General features: G+C 41.3%; 1 pseudogene; it reads left to right on the forward strand.

Annotated features, from left to right (window-relative positions):
• Window positions 1-237: 237 nt before the first annotated feature.
• On the forward strand, window positions 238-20,725 carry LOC140529948 (guanylate-binding protein 2-like; annotated as a pseudogene).
• Window positions 20,726-21,163: the final 438 nt, after the last annotated feature.

A 21,163-nucleotide genomic window follows, 5' to 3' on the forward strand; every position in this document is an offset into this window, starting at 1 on the left:
TCTTTTGTTGGAAATTAAGTCCAAAACAACATATATTCTGAAAAGCACTTGTCAAGGCTGTGTGTAAATTTGTTTTAGACTAGCTTGTGTTGCCTGCCTTTCCCAAAACCTTGTAAGAGAATTTTGCATAGAAATTTTACAGAGAAACACTGACATTAAAGAGCCTGCCCTCAGCATCCCCCTCCCGACTCTCACCTCCCACCACACCTCCCCACCCCCAAGTCCATTTACAGCTTCTCAGGTCACTGAGTGACTCAGAGGGAAAGCTCTTTTCTTTCTCTGTCACTTCTTGTTTGCTTCCCTTTTGGACGCTCATTTTTTTTTTTTTTTTTTTTTTTTTTAGTCTTTAACTGTATTGTGAAAGCCCAGAAACTCCCAAGGCTCAGAAGCTGAGGCATCAGAATAAAAACCGACAGTCACGAAGCAGAGGAGGAAAATGAGAAAAGAGAAAATAGGAGTTCCTCCCTCAGACTCAGCGGGACAGGTAAGGATTTGTCCTGTCTTTCCTCTTCCATGGGGGCTTTCTTCTAGTGCCCCTTTATTCCGTTTGACAGCCGCGGAGCAGGGAGCCCCATTGTCGCCCCATTCAGTCCCTTTGCTCTCCTTGGCTCTGTAGCTGGAGTGTCCTCTCTCACGTCCGGCGGGCAGAGGACTCCCCAGCCTCCCGCCAGCGAGGCTCGAGCATCACCTCCGACAGGACGCCTTGGCTGCCCTCCTAGGGGCCACTGGCTGCTCTCCAAAGTTTCCACTTCTGTGTTATCTTCTCCCCAAACCTCTGCTAAGCTGCAAGGTGAGCCAGGGCGGGCTGTTATCCCTGCTCTCCGTATCCCCAGCTCTCATCCAGGTGGTCTGCATGACAAACGTTGGCTGATTAAGAGGTGTCAGGGATTCCGGGAAAATGACCAGCACCACGAAAAGGCTGTACACTCTAATGGAGAACATTAGGGATGAGCCAAGTTTAAGTCCTGAAGGAGTGCCCACTGCGGGCTGAGCGCTCACTAGCTCCTCTCTGTCTGATGGACTGTTTCTGATCTCCGCTCCTCTCCCCTTGTTTTTTTACAAACTGGGTGATCGAAGGGATCTTTCCTCCCTCCCATCTTATTTTCTGGCTCACTCTCACCTATCCACATCGTTCCTATAGCCTTGAACTTTAGGGTTCTAACGAGAGAAGTTCTCAACTTGGGGTCTATCGAGAGTTTTTAGGGGGTCTGTGACCTTGGATGGGAAAAATTTCGTTTTTATTTCAATAGAATTAGTTTCCTTTCAAATCCCCTTCTATTTTGCACAATAGAAAACATTATGTGAAAGGATCCATAGGCATCCCCAGTGTCCAAGGGGTCCAGGACACAAAAATGTTAAGAACTCCTGTTCCTTCAGTCAAAAAGTCATCAATATTTACTAAGCACCTACTGTGTGCCAGCACTGCCCTAAGAGATGTAGACACAAAAATATCTTTGAACAGTAGAGAGGCCTTATCTGGTGAGGAGAGGCTAGAGAAGTTGTGGCAGGAAATGTGGCCCAAACCCAATGCAGCTCTCCCAAGGCTGTCCAGGAGGAAACTGCTTTAGATTATTCCTGTCAGAGAACTTAACACTGGGACATCTCATGCTTTATTTTGGGGAATAAGAACTAGCATGTCTGTAAAAGTGTTGGCATTTCTATAGCACTTTAGAGTTTGTAAAACACTTTAAAATAACTTCGTTATTCCTCACAACAGCCCTGGGAGGTAGGTGATATTACTGTCTCCATTTTTACACATGGGGAAACTAAGGCAAACAGAGGTGAAAGAACTTTCCCAGGATAAATGTCTGAGGCTCCATTTGAACTCAGGTCTTCCTGAGTTCCAGGCCCAGCACTCTCTCACTATTGCACTACCTAGCTGCTTTTCGGAACAGAAAGGGAAGAGGATGAGACAATTGAACCAAGAACATTGACAAAGTACAGCTAACTGTACTTTAAAATTTGTGTGGCTTATGTTGTGGAGGCAGCAGTGTCACAGTCCAGAGAATGGTGGACTTGGAGTCAGAAGACATTAGTATGAGCTCTCCTGCAGAACGCCTTACTAGGTACAGGATCCTTCTCGTCCTCCATTTACTCATCTGTAAAATGGGTTTTGTGATAGCATCACTGTGAGGATGCAGTGACATACTACATGAAAGCTCTTTGCATGCCTTAAAACCTGTAGAAACCCTAACTACTGTGCTCAAAAATACTATTTAATTGGAGCCCCAAAACTTACTCTGACAGATAATTAGTCATCATCCTCATTTTAAAAAACAGGGAAAAGGAGAACTGAGCAGTCCGAGAGTTTTGCCCAAATTCACAGTGGGAAGTAAGTTGCAGAGGTCGACCCCAACACATGACTGAGGGATTTCTTTCCCACCAGAGTGCTGTATTTTCTTTGCCACTAGAGGGAACTAGAGGGCAAATCAGGTGTCAGAGTCAGAGTACTCCCTCTCAGTCAGGAATTAACTAACAGGAGCAGGCAGGGAGAGAATCTACATAAGGGCCCTAGGGAGAGGCCCAGGGCAAGGGGCCCTGGACATAGAGTCAGGGTGACCTGAATTCAAGTTCATCTCCAGATATTCACTAACTGTGGGATTCTGGGCAAGTCACTGACCCTCTGCCTTCCTCAGTTTTGCTAAGAATTGAAGGAAAACAGAGCAGCTGAAAGGGTGAGAGGAGGAAGGGAGCATTCCAGGCAGGAGAGACTGAGTCAGGTGATGGAGTGTTCATCAAAGACTTAGATCATGGGCTGTAATACTTGTGAATTAAATTACCCCACAACAAACATCTGCATGAAATAAAGACCCCAATGTTGTAGTGTTAAAAGTGTTTGCATTTCTTTAAAATTGGAAATATGTCCTGTCCCTGGTTGCTGTCTCCTGGCTGCTTGTCTCCTAATGTCTGTCTCTCTTACCTACTGCTAGCCTGAGTCTGCTCAGGATTATTGCCTCTACGTTATGTTAGTCTGAAAATGCAGTAGTCAGTTACTTCTGTGATTAATCAGAGCAGCCAAATCACAAGATTGAAACATTTCCATCATACTCATGGTTCTCATGAGATCAAGACAGAGCTGGAAGGGACCAGAGAGGACTTCTAATTCAAACCCCCCTTTTTATGATTGAGGAAACTGAGCCCCAGAGAGGCCTACTTATTTGTCTAGTGTCACACAGGTAGTAAACAAGAGAGGCAAAATTTGAACCCAGGTCAGGGCTCTAGTCAGGGCTGTCTGCACTATACCACATTGTTTGTGGCTTATGTTCAGAAATGTATTTAGAACTTACTTAGTTTGTTGCACATTCAAACTGAGCCCTGGAGAGGGTCAACATGTTTACCTTTAGAATCTTACCCCCTCTCCTTTCTTCCACTAATGAAGGAATGAATTTATTAAGCACTACATGCCAACTACTGATTTAAGGACTGGCAATGCCATTATGAAATCAAGATAGCTCCTGTTCTCAAGAAACTCATTATAATGAGGAGAAAATACACAGAAGGGTTCACCTTGAATCATGGAAAACCCCAATGATACTAGGGGTTCAGCAGGAAACCAGGTAGTAATGTATCTCCAAGAGGAGATACATTACTACCTGGTTTCCTGCCTCTTGATTAAAACCCAGGTTGCAAAGAATTGTTTTGGGGGTTCTCACTTGCTGCTCTGGCTACTGAACAAATAGAGGCCTGAGTTAATGTCCCCCTGGACGACAGCTGCCTGAAATGGGCTGGATTCAGGACTGCCAGTCAGGGTGAAGGGGATTCTGTTGTTTTCAGGCCTCTGAGACTTACCTGCTGCCAAAAAGTGGCTGTTGGTCAGCTGTTGGTGGTTGGTAGGGACAGATTCTCCTGTCTCAACGTTACTGTTCCCCAGGACAATGGCTGCAGGGGCCAGGCTAGAAGAAAAGTAGATGATCAGGGTTAGAAGTTAAGGGTGCTCCTCTTCCCAGGGGTTTTGGAAGAAGGTATGTGAGCTATCTCTTCAAAGTCTGTATTTAATAAGAATGTATGTGTAGAACTTACATGAGATTGCATGCCATCCTGGGGAGGGATAGGGAAGAGAGGGGGAAAAACGGGGAGGGAAGGGGAAGAAATCGAAGATATATGGAAATGATTGTAGAAAACTTAAATAAATTAATAACGATTATAAAATAAAAGTCTCTGGATGTTAAAGTAAAGAAAAGGCTCCCATCACAGACATGGGGAGTCACAAATGATGGCAGGAGAGCAGTCTTATGGGTGCTTCATCCTGGCTCAGTATTTACAAATGATAATTGGCCATCAAAATTGGTCTATTTGACCAGACTTTTCCATTTGTAGGTAACAAATCACTTTCAACATGGCCTCTGATGTCCTGATGCCAGCCCCAGTGTGTCTAATTGAGAATGACAAAGGAGAACTGAGAGTGAACCGGAAATCACTGCAGATTCTTTCTTCAATAACTGAGCCTGTGGGGGGTGGAGCCAAGATGGCGGAGTAGAAAGATGCACATACACATAGCTCCGAACCCACAACCCACAGAACATCTACAAAGAAGTAACTCACGACGAATTCTGCACCCAGAGGCCACAGAACGTTGGAGTGAGGGAGATTTCTGTTCCAGAGAGACCTGCAAACCTCTCAAAAAAGGTCCTTCACACCGTGGACCGGGCGCCCGGACTGGGAGCTGAGTACAGCCCTGCTGCGGCCGCGGCACCAAGAGGAAAAGATCCGAGCGGGCTTCAGGGACAGGATCTCCAGCGGCCACATGGGTCCCTCCACCCACAGGTGACAGGGGTTGGTGAGAGGGTCTCTTTGGCGGGTCGAGAGGGGAGTGGGGAGAACCCATAACTCAGGCCTCCTCGGGAGGCAACAGGGGAGGCTGGAGCAGACCGGGGCTCCCCACAGCAGGCAGGAGCCCAGATCCATTGTTGAAGGTCTCTGCATAAACCCCCTGAGGGAACTGAGCCTGAGAGGCGGCCCTGCCCCGACCTGAGCACCTGAACTTAATCTCACACTGAATAGCAGCCCTGCCCCCACCCAAAGCACTGAGGCTGGGAAGCAGCATTTGATTCTCAGACCCCAAGTGCGGGCTGGGAGGATCCGGAGGCGAGGTGAGTGTGAGGAGAATATTCAGAGCTCAAGTCACTGGCTGGGAAAATGCCCAGAAAAGGGAAAAGAAATAAGACTATAGAAGGTTACTTTCTTGGGGAACAGGCATTTCCCCCCTTCCTTTCTGATGAGGAAGAACAATGCTTACCATCAGGCAAAGCCACAGAAATCAAGGCTTCTGTGTCCCAGCCCACCCAATGGGCTCAGGCCATGGAAGAGCTCAAAAAGAATTTTGAAAATCAAGTTAGAGAGGTAGAGGAAAAGCTGGGAAGAGAAATGAGAGACATGAAGTCAAAGCATGAACAGCAGATCAGCTCCCTGCTAAAGGAGACCCAAAAAAATGTTGAAGAAATTAACACCTTGAAAACTAGCCTAACTCAATTGGCAAAAGAGGTTCAAAAAGCCAATGAAGAGAAGAATGCTTTCAAAAGCAGAATTAGCCAAATGGAAAAGGAGATGCAAAAGCTCACTGAAGAAAATAGTTCTTTCAAAATTAGAATGGAACAGATGGAGGCTAAGGACTGTATGAGAAACCAAGAAATCACAAAACAAAACCAAAAGAATGAAAAAATGGAAGATAATGTGAAATATCTCATAGGAAAAACAACTGACCTGGAGAATAGATCCAGGAGAGACAATTTAAAAATTATGGGACTACCTGAAAGCCATGATCAAAAAAAGAGCCTAGACATCATCTTTCATGAAATTATCAAGGAAAACTGCCCTGAGATTCTAGAACCAGAGGGCAAAATAAATATTCAAGGAATCCACAGATCACTGCCTGAAAGAGATCCACAAAGAGAAACTCCTAGGAACATTGTGGCCAAATTCCAGAGTTCCCAGGTCAAGGAGAAAATATTGCAAGCAGCTAGAAAGAAACAATTCAAGTACTGTGGAAATACAATCAGGATAACACAAGATCCAGCAGCTTCTACATTAAGGGACCGAAGGGCATGGAATAGGATATTCCAGAAGTCAAAGCAACTAGGACTAAAACCAAGAATCACCTACCCAGCAAAACTGAATATAATACTTCAGGGGAAAAATTGGTCTTTCAAATGAAATAGAGGACTTTCAAGCATTCTTGATGAAAAGACCAGAGCTGAAAAGAAAATTTGACTTTCAAACACAAGAATGAAGAGAAGCATGAAAAAGTAAATAGCAAAGAGAAGTCATAAGGGACTTTACAAAAGTTGAACTGTTTACATTCCTACATGGAAAGAAAATATCTGTAACTCTTGAAACTATTCAGCATCTGGGTACAGGATGGGATAACACACACACACATGCACACGCACACGCACATGCACTCACACATAGAGACAGAGTGCACAGAGTGAACTGAAGAGGAGGGGATCATATCTTAAAAAAATGAAATCAAGCAGTGAGAGAGAAATATATTGGGAGGAGAAAAGGAGAAATGGAATGGGGCAAATTATCGCTCATAAAAGAGGCAAGCAAAAGACTTTTTAGTGAAGGGAAAAAGAGGGGAGGTGAGAGAAAAACATGAAGTTTACTCTCATCACATTCCACTAAAGGAAGGAATAAAATGCACAGTCATTTTGGTATGAAAACCTATCTTACAATACAGGAAAGTGGGGGATAAGGGGATAAGCAGGTTGGGGGGGATGATGGAAGGGAGGGCACAGGGAGGAGGGAGCAATTTGAGGTCAACACTCATGGGGACTGACAGGATCAAAAGAGAGAACAGAAGTAATGGGGGACAGGATAGGATGGAGGGAAATATAATTAGTTCTTACACAACACTACTATTGTGGAAGTCATTTGCAAAACTACACAGATCTGGCCTATATTGAATTGCTTGCTTTCCAAAGGGAAGGGGTAGGGAGGGAGGGAGGGCAGACTGGCAGACAGGGGCAGTTAGAAGGCTCAGTGTTTTGGGGTGGGGGGAGGGGACAAAAGGGGAGAAAATATGGAACCCAAAATTTTGTGAAAATGAATGTTAAAAGTTAAATAAATTAATAAAAAAAAAGAAGAGAGATGAAGGCACAAAAATAACTAAGCCTGTGGTGGTGGTGGCTATTGTGGGCCTGTGTCGCACCAGAAAGTCCTACCTGATGAACAAGCTGGCAGGGAAAAAATCAGGTATGTGAGGTCAGTAATTTAATGGTATGCATGGGTTAACCCTTTAGCACATTTAACATATACTTTATTCATTTTGGTGACTTCTCTTCAACAAGGAGGGATAGATCTGGAAAGTCAAGGTCTCATTCTGACCTCTGCCTTAGACCCCTTAGGGAAATCTGGAAGACCAAAGGGAGCTTTCTTCCACTTTGCCTTAACAATACCTGACATATAAGCATGCATGTATGTTGTGTATGCATTTTACATGCATAATAAGTACATATATAATAATGTGCACATTTATAAGTTATATGTGATGTATACGCTATGTATAACATGTAATAAATTATACAATTGTTCACTGATGTGCATGTGTGATATTATGTACATTATGTAATATTCATATAACATAGAGCCTATGATGGAATATATGTATCCATTACATGTCCTATGTACAAATATGCAACTTCCATGTATGAATATTTATTTATATATCCATATATACACCACTTTAAAATTTACAAAGCATTTTACATACCTTATTCCATTAGATCCTGAAAAGAAGTCTAAGAGGTAGATATTACTGGTCTTATCAACATTTTACAGAGGAAGAAACTGAGTCATAAAATCCTTGCCCATAATCACAGAGCAAGCACGTATTAGAATTGACATGTGAACCCAGGTCTTCCCGAATGGTGGCCTTATACCTTTTGATTTATGCCACACTGACTTAGTTTCACCTTAGAAGAAAACTCAAGATGGCCTTTGGAAATAGGATAACTGTGATGGTGATTTTATGTGAGCATTTTAATAAACTTTATGACAAAGGCTGTGTGGTACTGAGGGAAAACCAAAGGTAGTCAAAGAATCTGGGCTTAGGACCCAAATCTCATACTTGCTAAGTAAATTGGACACATCACTTTATCTCTCTGACTTCATCTGCAAAATGAGAGAGGAAAATTAGAGGATGTAAAAGCCCCTGCTGGCTCTAAGTCAAAGATCCAGTAACTCATGGGCTCCCTTCTATGTTTTCAGACATATTTTACACTATTCCCTTTCACATATGCTAGAATTCAGGCAAACTGGAGAAAGGACTAATTACCAAACTGGCTGAACCATTCATTACCTGTTTGTATGTCTTCACTGACACTATTTCCTATTCCTCCTGGACATATTTCCACAGGTGAAAATCCTACTTAATCTTCAAAGCCCAGTTTAGGTGTGCCTCTTCCTCTCTGAAGAAATCCCAGGCCCTTAAGCCAAGCAATGAAATGTCCCTCCCCTGAACTGCTATTCATATTTTTTCCTTGCCTAAGACATATTTGTTTTTTAAACAGTTTTCTATGCATATCTTATATCTCCTAAGAAGACAGATGTTACTGAAAGAAGAGACCATGTCCTGTTTATCACAATATCACTCATAGCTTCTAGGACAGTGCCCTGCACAAAGTAAATAAATCAATGAAATGAATGAATAAATGGATGGATAAATGGATGCATTAATGAGTGAATAATGAATGAATGAAGAGGAAGTCAATAGGGGAAAACTTTCTAGGTATCTCTTCTGGTCTGTGAAACATAAGAAAATGCCCCTCCTTGCAATGACCAGGCAACTAGTCTATCCTGTATCTCTCTAATGGTAAATGAAAAAGTAGACCTAAAATACAGATTCTGTTTTATGTCATCTCTCTTCTTCACTATGGGAAAATAGCCAATTTTCTTGCAGTGAAGGATTAACATTAAACAGCTATATTAATTTCCAAGACACTCACCAAATATGATTGCTCCATGCTCATCTTTCCAAACTCTTGTGCAGGCTTCTCCCTTGGCTCCACAGTTCAGTCTCACACCAAGAGCATCTGGATGTGGTGTGTTCTCATCCCAAGAAACCAAATCACACCCTTGTTCTCCTGGACACAGAGGGCTTGGGTGTTGTGGAGAAGGTAAGAATGGAGGACACTGTTAATGACTGATTATGAAAGAGAACATACCATGACTATTATAACATTTAGACCTGCAAAACCCAAGGGAGTTGAATTTTCACCTAGTATACAGGTATGCTGATCTAGGAGCAGTCATGGGAGCAGAAAAGTTTCATGCTATAAGGTCAGGAAATGTGTTCTGATGCCTAGAGTCACAACAAGAATGACATGAGGATATTTACCCTGGCTGTGCTACTGAGCAGCACCTTAGTCTATAACAGCATGGGCACCATCAACCAGCAGGCCATGGACCAGCTGCAGTATCCTTTCTGGGATTTAGGAGAAGAGGACAGTTGGGGAAGGGAGGAGGGGGGGCCACTACTTTCCCCAGTATCTCTCTGAAGCCCATGTTCTGTTTCTCATCTTCCAATGACAGGTACAAGTGTGTGTATGTGTGTGTGTGTGTGTGTGTGTGTGTGTGTGTGTGTGTGTGTGATGTGTATATACATAAACACATACATACATACACATACATATACCACAAATTTTAGAGAAAGTACTCATGTTTTATGATGAAAAAGTAATCAGCTGGCTCAGGGCCAAGGGGAAGTAAAAGTTTTCAGAGAAGTGAAGGAATTCAGGAACAAGAGCTGATGATTTTTTCTGTCATATTTCCTTACTTAATTTCCCAGCTATGTGACTGAGTTGTCAGAGTACATCAAGAGCAAATCTGCCCACAACACTGATGGAGTAGAAAACTCATCACACTTTGTGACATTCTTTCCAGACTTTGTGTGGATTGTGCGTGATTTCACCTTGGAGCTGGAAATTAATGGGAAACCCATCACCTCTGATGAGTACCTGGAGATCGCACTGAAGCTTAAGAAAGGTTCCAGGGCTTGAGAGTTGGGCAGTAATGTGGGGAGTAAGGGCAGGGGGGAGGAAGAAACCTCCTGGATTTATTTTATATTCTGAATACAGACTTCTCTAGTTATGGTTCCCTGCCTATCTGAAGACAAGGAAAGTTATTCCTTTTTGGCTGAATCTAGACTGTTGCCTTCAGTGAAAAACTGAACCCCTCTTCTGTCTTAGGAACAATTCCTTTGTCTTTTTTCATCACCATCATCACCATCATCATCATCATCATTACCATCAACAAGGTTTTATTATCCATCTTTATTGTGCCAACTACAGTGCTAAGCACTGGATGTACAAAGAAGGATGTGTGGGAGAACAGTCCCTATCTTCAAGAAGTCCATATTCTAATGAGGAGAGTCAACATGCAAAAACCTATCACTAATAAGCTTATATCCACAGAAAGATAGTTTCCTGAAAGGGACATCACTTTACAGAGCCTCTCTGAAGTCCAGGCTCTATTGTCTATTACAAGACTCCTCATTCTCTTCCCTCAGGCAAACCAGAGGAAGTTAGAATGTTCAACCTACCTCATCAGTGTATCCACCAGTTCTTCCCCAAGAAGAAATGCTTTATCTTTGATCAACCAACACAGAGAAAGAAACTTTCTCAGCTTGAGAATCTTCATGACAGTTAATTCGAACCTGAATTTGTGGAACAAGTTGAAAGCTTCTGCTCCTATATCTTCCAGCATTCCAATGTGAAAACTCTCCAGGGAGGCATCACAGTCAATGGGCCCCGTGAGTCTTTTCTTCCTCCTATTCACTTCCAGTACCTTTCTTTGGCTGTCTTTAAGAGAACAGGAGAGGAATGTAGAAGGGAGCACCCTCCCAGGAGAGCCCCTCATAAAGATATAATCTGCTAGACTTGATAACAAAAGGCCTTTCTGGTTTCGTGTCCATAGTCTCTCATTAACTATAACCATCATGGGCCCTCTTTGCTCCTCCTCTGTCAGAAAATCTCCAAAATACTAAATAAATTCCTTAAAATGTATTAAAAAGTTAGATCTAGAAAAGGCTAACCTGAAAAGTTACCCTTCTTTAAACTATACCCAATTCTTCACCAGTAGTACAACAGTTAAGACAATGAAATGTTTATACCTATTATTTACCATGATACATTCTGACCATGCCCAAGAGAGGGAAGACAAATGGAGTTATCTAGAGAACGGCCAGAGCTACCCTGTTTAGGAAAGAGGCTGTACCTTTATTTATTCTATCCATCACTTCTCATTATTACCATTTGGGACACATCTTGCTCCCATACCAAAAAACTTCCTGGAAGTTTCACAGAATCGTAAAATGTTACAGTGTGAAAGGACTGATTTGAAACCTTTCAAGACTCTATGTCCAAGACTTTGCCAGTGGTACGGGAATTATGATATAAATTAATTAAGATGTAATGAAAAGTCAAGTGCACATACCCATTACTTGGCATGACAGGTTCTGACTATTCTCCTGATGGTTCTGACCTCTTCCATTTTTTTTTCTCTATAGGTCTACAGAATCTGATTCTGACCTATGTCGAGGCCATCACCAGTGGAGAAATGCCCTGTATGGAAAATGCAGTGCTGGCACTGGCTGAAATAGAGAACTCAGCTGCAGTTCAGAAGGCCCTGAAACACTATGAAGAGACAATGAAAAAAGAGTCCAGTTCCGCATAGAAACCCTTCAGGAGTTCTTGGATATACATGCCACCTGTAAGAGTGAAGCCACTGCAGTCTTCACCAGGAACTCTTTCAAATATGTGGACCAGAAATTCCAAAAGGAATTGATGGTACTTTGGCTACTTTTACTCATAGGAAAGAAAGGGTCTACATTAAGGAGGGCAGGTCTGGAAAGAAAAAGGAGGCTTTTCCTGAGAACAATAGCTTACTAGAGTCTAAGGTCATAGTCTTCAGTGAGTCATGTGGTCCTGAAAGTCCATTTGCAACCTCCTTTAAGTAAAAAGTCACATGGCCAATGTTTTCTAAAAGACAATGGTTCACTATGATATGGTAATACATATATTATTAATTTTGAGACATTGAAAACTATACATGAAAGAGTGTGAAGAGTTGAGAATTGTGGTCTAAGGTAAAGATAATAAGGGAAAGGGGCTTTAGGAAATTACATACTGTCCATACTGATTTGTCCTCTTCGCATAATCTTTAAGATCTCTTAGGACAGATACACCAGGAGAACTTAGAAAATTAATTCTGGAATCAAGGCATGATGCTGCTTAGATACATAGGTGGGAGGGTGCAAGGAGTTTTTGAAGAATTCATCTCTAGAAATTCTGGTAAGTTTCTGATAAATTCTCCGAATTGTACCTTTTACACCTCGTTTCCTTTATATTGCTTATAGAGCCAGCTAGAAGTTATGCGTGATGCCTTTTTTCACCAGAACCAGGATGAGTTAAGAAAATAGTGCAGAGCTTTGCTTCAGGATAGTTCCAGTCCTCTGGAGGAAGCAGTGAAGAATGGGGACTTCTCTAAGCAAGGGGGCTATGGCCTCTTTCTGCCAAAAACCAAGGAGTTGAAACAGAAATACTACCAGCAGCCCAGGAAGGGGATACAGGTGAACCTTCCCATTAGCAATAGATTCAGGGAGGAGGTGGGGAGGGAACTTTGGGAGTCATTACCAAGCCCTGACATGAATGAAAGTAATGCTAAATGGAATGGCCCACTGTCAAGGCAAGGGTCCTGTGAACAGCCAACCTTTTACCCCAATAGCTTTATTTCCTTTTGCTAATTCATTGTCTTCCCATTGCCAGGCTGAGAAGTCTCTGCAAGAATATTTGAAGCCCAAGGAAGATATACCTGTTGCAAAACTGCAGGCAGCCCAGTCACTCTCAGCAAAGGAAAGGGATATTGAAGGTGAGAAATCCATGAACATGGTCCAAGATCATCCGGCAAGCCCTCAACAGATAACTTTAACATGACTTGGCCATTAACATGGAGAAAGAGTTCTTTTTTGTTACCAACATCTCCCCTGTCTGTAGGCATGTATGTGCACTTGTATGTTGGAGAATATCTTTGATCAACACGAAGAAGTTAAGTTTTTTAAATTGAGATAATAAACCAAGGCAGAATGCTGCTCTGGGAACCAGTGATCCTTCACCTCTCTGTAATTTTCTCCACTTTTTCATTATCCTCAGTGGAGTGTGTGAAAACTCAGGCTGCAGAGGGTGCTGCAAACCAGTTGGAGGAAACGCAAAAGAAGACCCTGGAGATTATAGAGCAGAATGAAAGAAGCCACCGGGAGCATATAAACCAATTGACTCAAAAGATGGAAACAGAAAGGAGACATTTAATAGAAGAACAGAAGTATAACCTAGCTCTGAAACTCCAGGTATGTAAATCCAGGAATTCATGTCTAAGAAGTGGTTTCTAATCTTTAAAATGCTGTATAAAAAAAGATTGAAAGAACTTTGGAGCATGAAGGGACTTCAGAGATAATCTAAGCCATTCCCTCTCATGAGTCTACTCTTGACAATGATCTCCTATACATCCTTCATAGAGGAGTCAGCCAACATGCTGGGTACCTTCCTTGACCTTTCTTGACAAAGACACTAATGCAGTATGTGAAGTGTCTCTCTTGGCACATGATCTTTTCAAAACAAGCTTCTCTGATTAATAGCATCCTTTATCCTGATTGTCTTGAGCAAATCATAACTGGTAATGGACCAACTCACACCCATCATATGCTTCTCTCTTGCCTTGTGGCTGATCCTCAACACTTCCAAGTCGATCAATTAATGAAATAAATTAAATTTAGATTTCATATGCTACTGTTTAAGTCTTTCCTACTATTTGGTTATCACTCCATTTGGTAGAAATACACATTTTTCTTTCAGAATTGCCAATTCCTTTCCTTACCTCCCCTTTTCATTACTTCATCATTTTTTAAAATTTATTTATTTATTGATTGATTGATTTTTAACACAGTTTGTAACAGATAAAGCAATTCAAACTTTTGGTCAGGTGACACATCTTTTTAAAACATTTACAATGTGGACCACAAAAGAAATTTTTTTTTTCAACATAAGGCAATTGAGATGCAGATAATATTTATGTTGCTAACTTCACAGGCTCTTGATCTAATTGTCTCCACAGTATTACTAAGAATAAAAGGACCCTAACTTATTGTTGTTGGTCTATGGTCCTATGCCTAATAGCTTAATTTTAGACAGCCTCGGATGTTCCTCTACCCATAATCTATAATTAAATAGATCTGGTATTAAGCTTACAAACCTTTTGACTATAGGAAATTGCCACCAAGAGTAGGGACATTTTAGGGAAACAATATCTCCCCAACTTCATGTCATTTCCAGGCAGGAGTAGATTGTCCTCTTGCATTCAGTCAGGCTTAAAGTCTGCCAGGTGTCATTGGGGAAATTGAGTCTGGAGAATCCCACCTCAGCCCATGCTGAACGGCCGCTCTCCCACTCTTCCCTTGAGGTCACCTATGCAGCACATACCAGCATCTCATGAGCTTACTGGCATCATGTAATGGAGGCTCAGATCGCCTTTCTTGCTTCCCATACCTGGAGTTAGACTCAGAAGAACAGTCACTTAGTAGTCCCATAGCATCTAAAAATGGCAAGTTCCTATAACCAGGTTTAAAATATGATTATAGTTTCACTTTGGCTAAGGAACATCTTTTAGGCAAGTCTCAAGTGGCTTAAATGTCTTTCTATACATGTTCTAGTTCCTGATTAAATGGCACATAAAATCTAATTTACCATTAAAACCTTGACTTTTCCATCAATGCCAAATTTTATCAGAGGCTGCCTTCCTCTTGGAAAGTTAGACTGAAATTCTTTTCTCCAAACTACAGATGTCATTGATTTATTCTCAGTAATTAATTCAGTCTATTGTTTTAATTCTAATTGCTTTTACCTCACTTTGTAACATGACCAATTTTTCTCCCCATCACTCCCCTCCCTCTGCTTCCTAATACCTTGCATTCTGATTACTCTTTCCCTCAACGTACCCTCCCCTCCATCACACCCCACCCCTGTCCTATCCCCATCTTCTCTCTTTTTTTGCAGGGCAAGATGAATTTCCATACCCCTATCCCTGTAATTCTTATTTCCCAATTATATGCAATAAAAATTCTCAACATTCGTTTCTACTACTTTGAATTCCAACTTCTCTCCCTCCCCCCCTCCCTCCCCAGCCCCACTAAGAAGGGAAGCAATTCAATACAGACTAAACATGTGTTGTTTGGCAAAAGACTTTCATAGTATTCATGTTGTGTAATACTAATTATATTGCCCTCCGACCTACCCTATTCCCCTTATTTTTCACCCCTACAATTGACCTTGTCCCTTCTTGAAAGTGTTTATTTTTAGTGACTCCTTTCTCCCATTTGCCCTCCCTTCTAACATTCCCTTTGTTCCACTTGTTGCCTCCTCTCCTACTTTCCTGTGGTGTGATATAAGTTTTCATATCAAATTTAGTGAGCATGTTATTCCTCCCTTCAGCCACATGTGGGGAGAGTAGCTTTATTTCTCCCCCCTCCCCTTCTCCCTTATCTCCTCTATTGAATAAGATTTTTCTTAGCTTTTTTATGAGTTATAGGCTGCCCCATTTTATTACTCCCTTTCCCTTCCCCGGAATTTTATTCCTTCACCCCTTAATTTTTATTTTATTTTATTTTGTGTGTGTGTGTGTGTGTGTGTGTGTGTGTGTGTGTGTGTGTGGATGTGGATATCATCACTTCTGGTATAACACACCCTGTACTCTCTATCTATCTACGTGTATGTGTGTGAGTGTGTGTGTACAATCTCTCCAACTACCCAAATACTGAGAAAAGATTCAAGAGTTAAAAATATTTTCTTTCCATGTAATAATGTAAACAGTTCAGCTTTAGAGAGTCTTTTATGATTTTTCTTTTTTTCCCCCCTGTTTACCTTTTCATGCTTCTCTAGCTTCTTGCTTTGGGAAGTCAAATTTTTAAATACAGATCAGGTCTTTCCCTCAATATGAAATCTTCAAATTAGTCTATATTACTGAATGTCCATTTTTTCCCTTGAAGTATTATGTTCAGATTTGATGGGTAGGTGATTCTTGGCTTCAGTTCCAGTTTCTTTGACTTCTGAAATATCCTACTCCAAGCCCTTTGATCATTTAATGTTGAAGCTGCCAGATCCTGTGTTATCCTGATTGTATTTCCACAGTACTCAAATTGTTTCTTTCTAGTTGCTTGCAGTATTTTCTCCTTGATCTGGGAACTCTGAAATTTGGCCACAATATTCCTAGGAGTTTCTCTGTTCAGGTTTCTTTCAGGGGGTGAGCAATGAATTTTTTCAATATCGATTTTGCCCTCTGATTCTAGAACATCAGGGCAGTTTTCCTTGATAATTTCATGGAAGATAGTGTCTAGGCTCTTTTTTTCATCATGGCTTTCAGGTAGTCCAGTAATTTTTAAATTATTTCTCCTGGATGTATTTTCCAGATCAGTTGTTTTTCCAATGAGCTCTTTCACCTCCTCTTTTATTTTTTTAAATTTTTGGTTTTGCTTACCAACTTCTTGGTTTAACTCATAGTCATTCTTTTCCCTGGACTCAATTCTCTCTTTCAATGAATTATTTTGTTCAGTGAGCTTTTGAACCTTCTCTTTTATTTGGCTAATTCTGCTTTTTAAAACCTCCTTCTCCTCGTTGGCTTTTTGGACCTCTTTTTCCAATTGACTGAGCCTCTCTTTAAAGCTGCTATTTTCCTCAGCATTTTTTCGGTTCTCCTTTAGTAAGCTGCTAACTTGTTTTTTAAGTTCTTCTATTGCCTGAGCCCAGTTTAAGTCCCCTTTGGAGGGAGGGCCCTTGACTTCCTCTGACAGTATGCCTTGTTCTTCCTAATCTGAAAGGATAGGGGGAGACACCTGTTCCCCAAGAAAGTAACCTTCTGTAGTCTTATTTTTTTCCCCCTTTTCTGAGCATTTTCCCAGCCAGTTACTTGACTTCTGAGTTTCCTCTCCACACCCATTTCACCTCCAGTTCCACCTAGTCAGTGCTTGGGGGCTGAGATTCAAATGCTGCTTCCCAACCTCAGGGCATTTGGTGAGGGTGGGGCTGCTATTCAGTGTGAGATTAAGTTCAGGTGCTCAGGTGGGGGAAGGGCCCCCACACAGGGCTCAGTTCCCTCAGGGGGTTTACGTGGAGACCTTCAATAATGGATTCATGCTCCTGCCTGCTTTGGGAGCCCTTGTCAGCTGCTGCCTCCGCTGCTGTCTCCTGAGGGGGCCTGTGTCATGGGGTCACCCCACTCCCTTCTTGGCCAGCCGAAAAGACCCTCTCACTGACCTTTGGCACCTGTGGGTTGAGAGACCCATGCTGCCTTTGGAGATTCTGTCCCTGAAGCCTGCTCGGATCTGCTCCCCTAGCCACGTGGCCAAGGTAAGGCTGGGCTCTGCTCCAGGTCCAGTGCACAAGAGACCTTTGGTGTCGGTTTTTTCAGGTCGCTCGGGAACAGAAAACTCCTTCATGCTGCTGTCGTTCCTTGGCAACTGCTGCTGCTTGTGCTGTGCTTGGTGTTGGAAGTTTTACAGGTATTTTATGGGCTGTGGGTTAGGAGCTAGCATATGTATATCTTTCTACTCCAGCATCTTGGCTATCCCCCTACTTCACCATTTTTCAATATTATTTTTATCAACAAGCTTATTTATATTTTGCTGAACATCTTTTAAAATTGTCACACACTTTTTATCTCATCTTAAATTGTTTCTATTTCTCTTACAAAAGATCAAATGCCCTAATTCACAGCATATCTAATGACATGCTTAAGGTATCCTATTATTTTTGTTGAGAAATGATTGCTTTATGGACCAGGAACCCTCTCTATACCGTCTTTGGTTTCCCTGGGCCAGACTCTCCCCAGATCTACTTAATTTTAGGCTTTTGATAAAGAAATTCTTTGAAGTCACATTGGGTTTTGAATGCATTTTCTATATCCAGATAAAATGACCAAATTCAAGGAATGTTTAGTTTTCAACTACAATTATTTCCCTTCAAGATCAAAGTACGTACACACATAAAACATACACACACATACTTTATAAACTATGTAGAATATATACACACCATATTGTTCATAAGTATATAATATATATAAAGTTTATATAAATAAATGTATATATAATTTTCCATTGCAATTATTTCCTGTCAAAAATAAAGTGTCTGTGTATGTGTGTATATATATGTGTGTGTGTCTGTGTGTGTGTGTATAAGTATATATGTACATCCATGTGTATGTGCGTCAACATATATACTTTACTCATACTATATTTTTATGTGTATTATCTATATTTACATCCATATACATATATACACACTTTATTCTTGAAGGGGAAATAATTACAACAGGAAATTAAATATTCCCTGAACTTGATTATATGTATCTATGTATGTAAAAGGCAAACTGTAGTTGTTGGGGTTGTTTCCTGACATAGCTAAGAACTCTGGAGAAATGTGTAACATCATTTTTTCTTAAGCAATTTCAATTTTCTTTCTTGATTATTTAATATTTGCTAAAGCATTCTGAAATTTGATAATGGTCGATCTTGCAGATTGGAATTTCTAATTTCTTCATGCAGAAATTCCATGAATTCTTTCCACCTGTGGGGCGTTGTCAGTCCTGATTTACTGTGGGAAATCTTCTCTGCTCATATACATCTTCATTGTGGAGTTGAATTTTCGTTTTTGTCAGTACCCTCTAGAATCCCAGTTAAATCCTTGGTCTTCTTGATATTTCTTCCATTATCTTTATCCTATTTTGGTCAATATTGGTTTTGGTTGGGGAACATCTAGGATTGTTTTCCAGTGCCTTGTTCATTATCTTTTTCATTTTGTTCAACTCTCTTCATTACGTTTTTTTCCCTGCTGCTCTGGATATTTTTAGTTTTCTGTGACTCTGTATTCTTGTTGGTTGTTCCTTTATGTTTTCCCTTGTTCTTTTTCTCCCTTGTTGGCGTTCTTCTGTTTCTTCAGTGAACTAATTATGTACATTCTTTTCTCTTGGTATCTCTTCTCTCACCTCTAGTGATGATCCCTTTGTTCTATTCTTTCCTCTCTTGGTCTGAGGGCTGAACCTGATACTATGTGGTGACTGCATGGCTCTGAATGAGGCCAATAATCTCTCCATGTCTTAGTTTCCTCATATATAAAGTGGCCAATTCATTTAATGACCTACTTCACTGGGGTGGGGGGAGTAAGTGCTTTGTAAACCTGCAAGTACTAAGTAAATGACAGTTAATATGTAATATTGTAGAACTTAATTGCATGGAGTTTTTATTTGGCTTATTCTTCATGTGTCAGATAATCTTTACTTTAACCCTTGTACTTCTATGAAATTTTTTTAATCTCCTTCAGAGACAGTTGACCCTGGATTTAGAACAGCCAGTCCCTCTTCCAGAAGGAGAAGGCAGGCACAAGGGCATGGTATCTGGCCTGTAATCTGTTCCATACCAGCTGCTCCTGCCAGAGGCCACAGGCCCCATTAGCTTTTACAGATGCTGGTGTGGATGTTCAGCCTGTGAACTTCTGACTTGGCCTCTCAGCTGACTGCCTTCTGCTACCTCCCCACATCCTACTCTAAACATCTGTGCCAGGCAGCTGGTGGCAGAAGCTGCCACTCTGGCCCCTTTTGCAATCCTTTTTACTCTAGTCCATAGGCCTGGACAAACATTCCACAGGTCATTTAGAGGCTCTGGAGATATACTTACTTGGATCAGGTAAACAGTATTCTGAGAATTCTGTGTGAGTGGGATAGGTTTAGTGAAGACTTCTCAGATGGTCATTCTTCTCCCAGGGGTGAGGTAAGACTGAGAGGCTCAAGATTACTATATTTTTAGAACAGAATAATTCCATATAAGGATATAAAACTGTGTAGTACATTAGGGTCTCAATGACTGGACAAAGTTTACCTAATTCTTCAATGTCTTCATTTCAAAAGGGATTGGTTAGATTTCGTGTCTAGAATGTAAGATCATATTCTCAGCTAATGAGAATAATGGTCAGTGTAGGGGGAGGGACTTGTGTTAGAGTCTATATAAATCATTGCCTTTTCTTTGTCTTGGGCTTTCCTACTCCTACAGGTTTGCCCCGCTTCTCGAGAATCGAATAAATCTCTTTTCTGTCATCACTTTGAGAGGCCTCTGAGTAATTGATTTATGTAGGGACCTGAGCCATCCCACACATGTGTGATCTTTTTTGATTGCATGCGCTTAAATTCTATTTCTTTCTCTTCAGTTACAGGAACAGTTACTAAGACATGGATTCCAAAATGAATCCGAAAACCTTAAAAAGGAAATGGGGGCTCTGGAGAAGACAGTGAGTGAATGTGAAAAAATGTCATCTGGCTGTATCATATGCTGAAGACTGGGGCCTTCTCTTTCTTGTTCACCCACAACATAACTTGATGGAGAGTTCAGGATCCCTGTGATTTATGGAACCCTTGTTGTGTGAGAGCTATTGAAATGCAAGGCTTACAAAGCTGAAGTTATGATTTACTTAGTTCTCTGTCAAGTTGTAACCAGTACCACATGTAAAACCTAGTGATCTTCCCTAAAGACCTAACGATGACTTCAAAATAGGGAAAAAGTATGTGACTATTCTTTTGTGTTTGATTCCAATTTAAACTGTCTGTCAACTTTTCTCCATTTTTTCTGGAATAAAGTAGGAATCTGGGTATTTCTATGCATATCCATGTAGAACTATATTCAGAAATAAAACAATTTCTTATGAATAATGGTCAATTGTGAAAAGTTTGGTCCCCAAATGAGTGTGAGAAGGGTCATTTTAAGGTGAGAGAATGATGGCTGGAAAGAGATTGGTTACCTATTCACTCTGATTCTCATTGTGATGTTGGTTGGGGGGTGGGAGGAGGAGCCCAGACCCAGACACTATCTGTCTCTGGCCTCATCCTGGCATGGTCATTTCCACCCCCTCCATTCCTGTGGATCTTACTTTTGCCATTGGTGGGAATGAGGAGAGGGTCCAGGAGGCAATTTTCCATTCACTCATCATAAAATGGGCATAGGAAGAGCTGAGAGAGTAGCCCTTCTTATGTCCTGTGTGGTCTGGATTCACTTATTCATCCTTTTTTGAGGGGAACTATAACAATGTGAACAAATAGAAGCTCTTTTATTCATCCTGAGCCCCTTGTTAGTTCT

Source organism: Notamacropus eugenii, chromosome 2, assembly GCF_028372415.1.
Source record: "Notamacropus eugenii isolate mMacEug1 chromosome 2, mMacEug1.pri_v2, whole genome shotgun sequence".
NCBI classification, from domain to species: Eukaryota; Metazoa; Chordata; class Mammalia; order Diprotodontia; family Macropodidae; genus Notamacropus; species Notamacropus eugenii.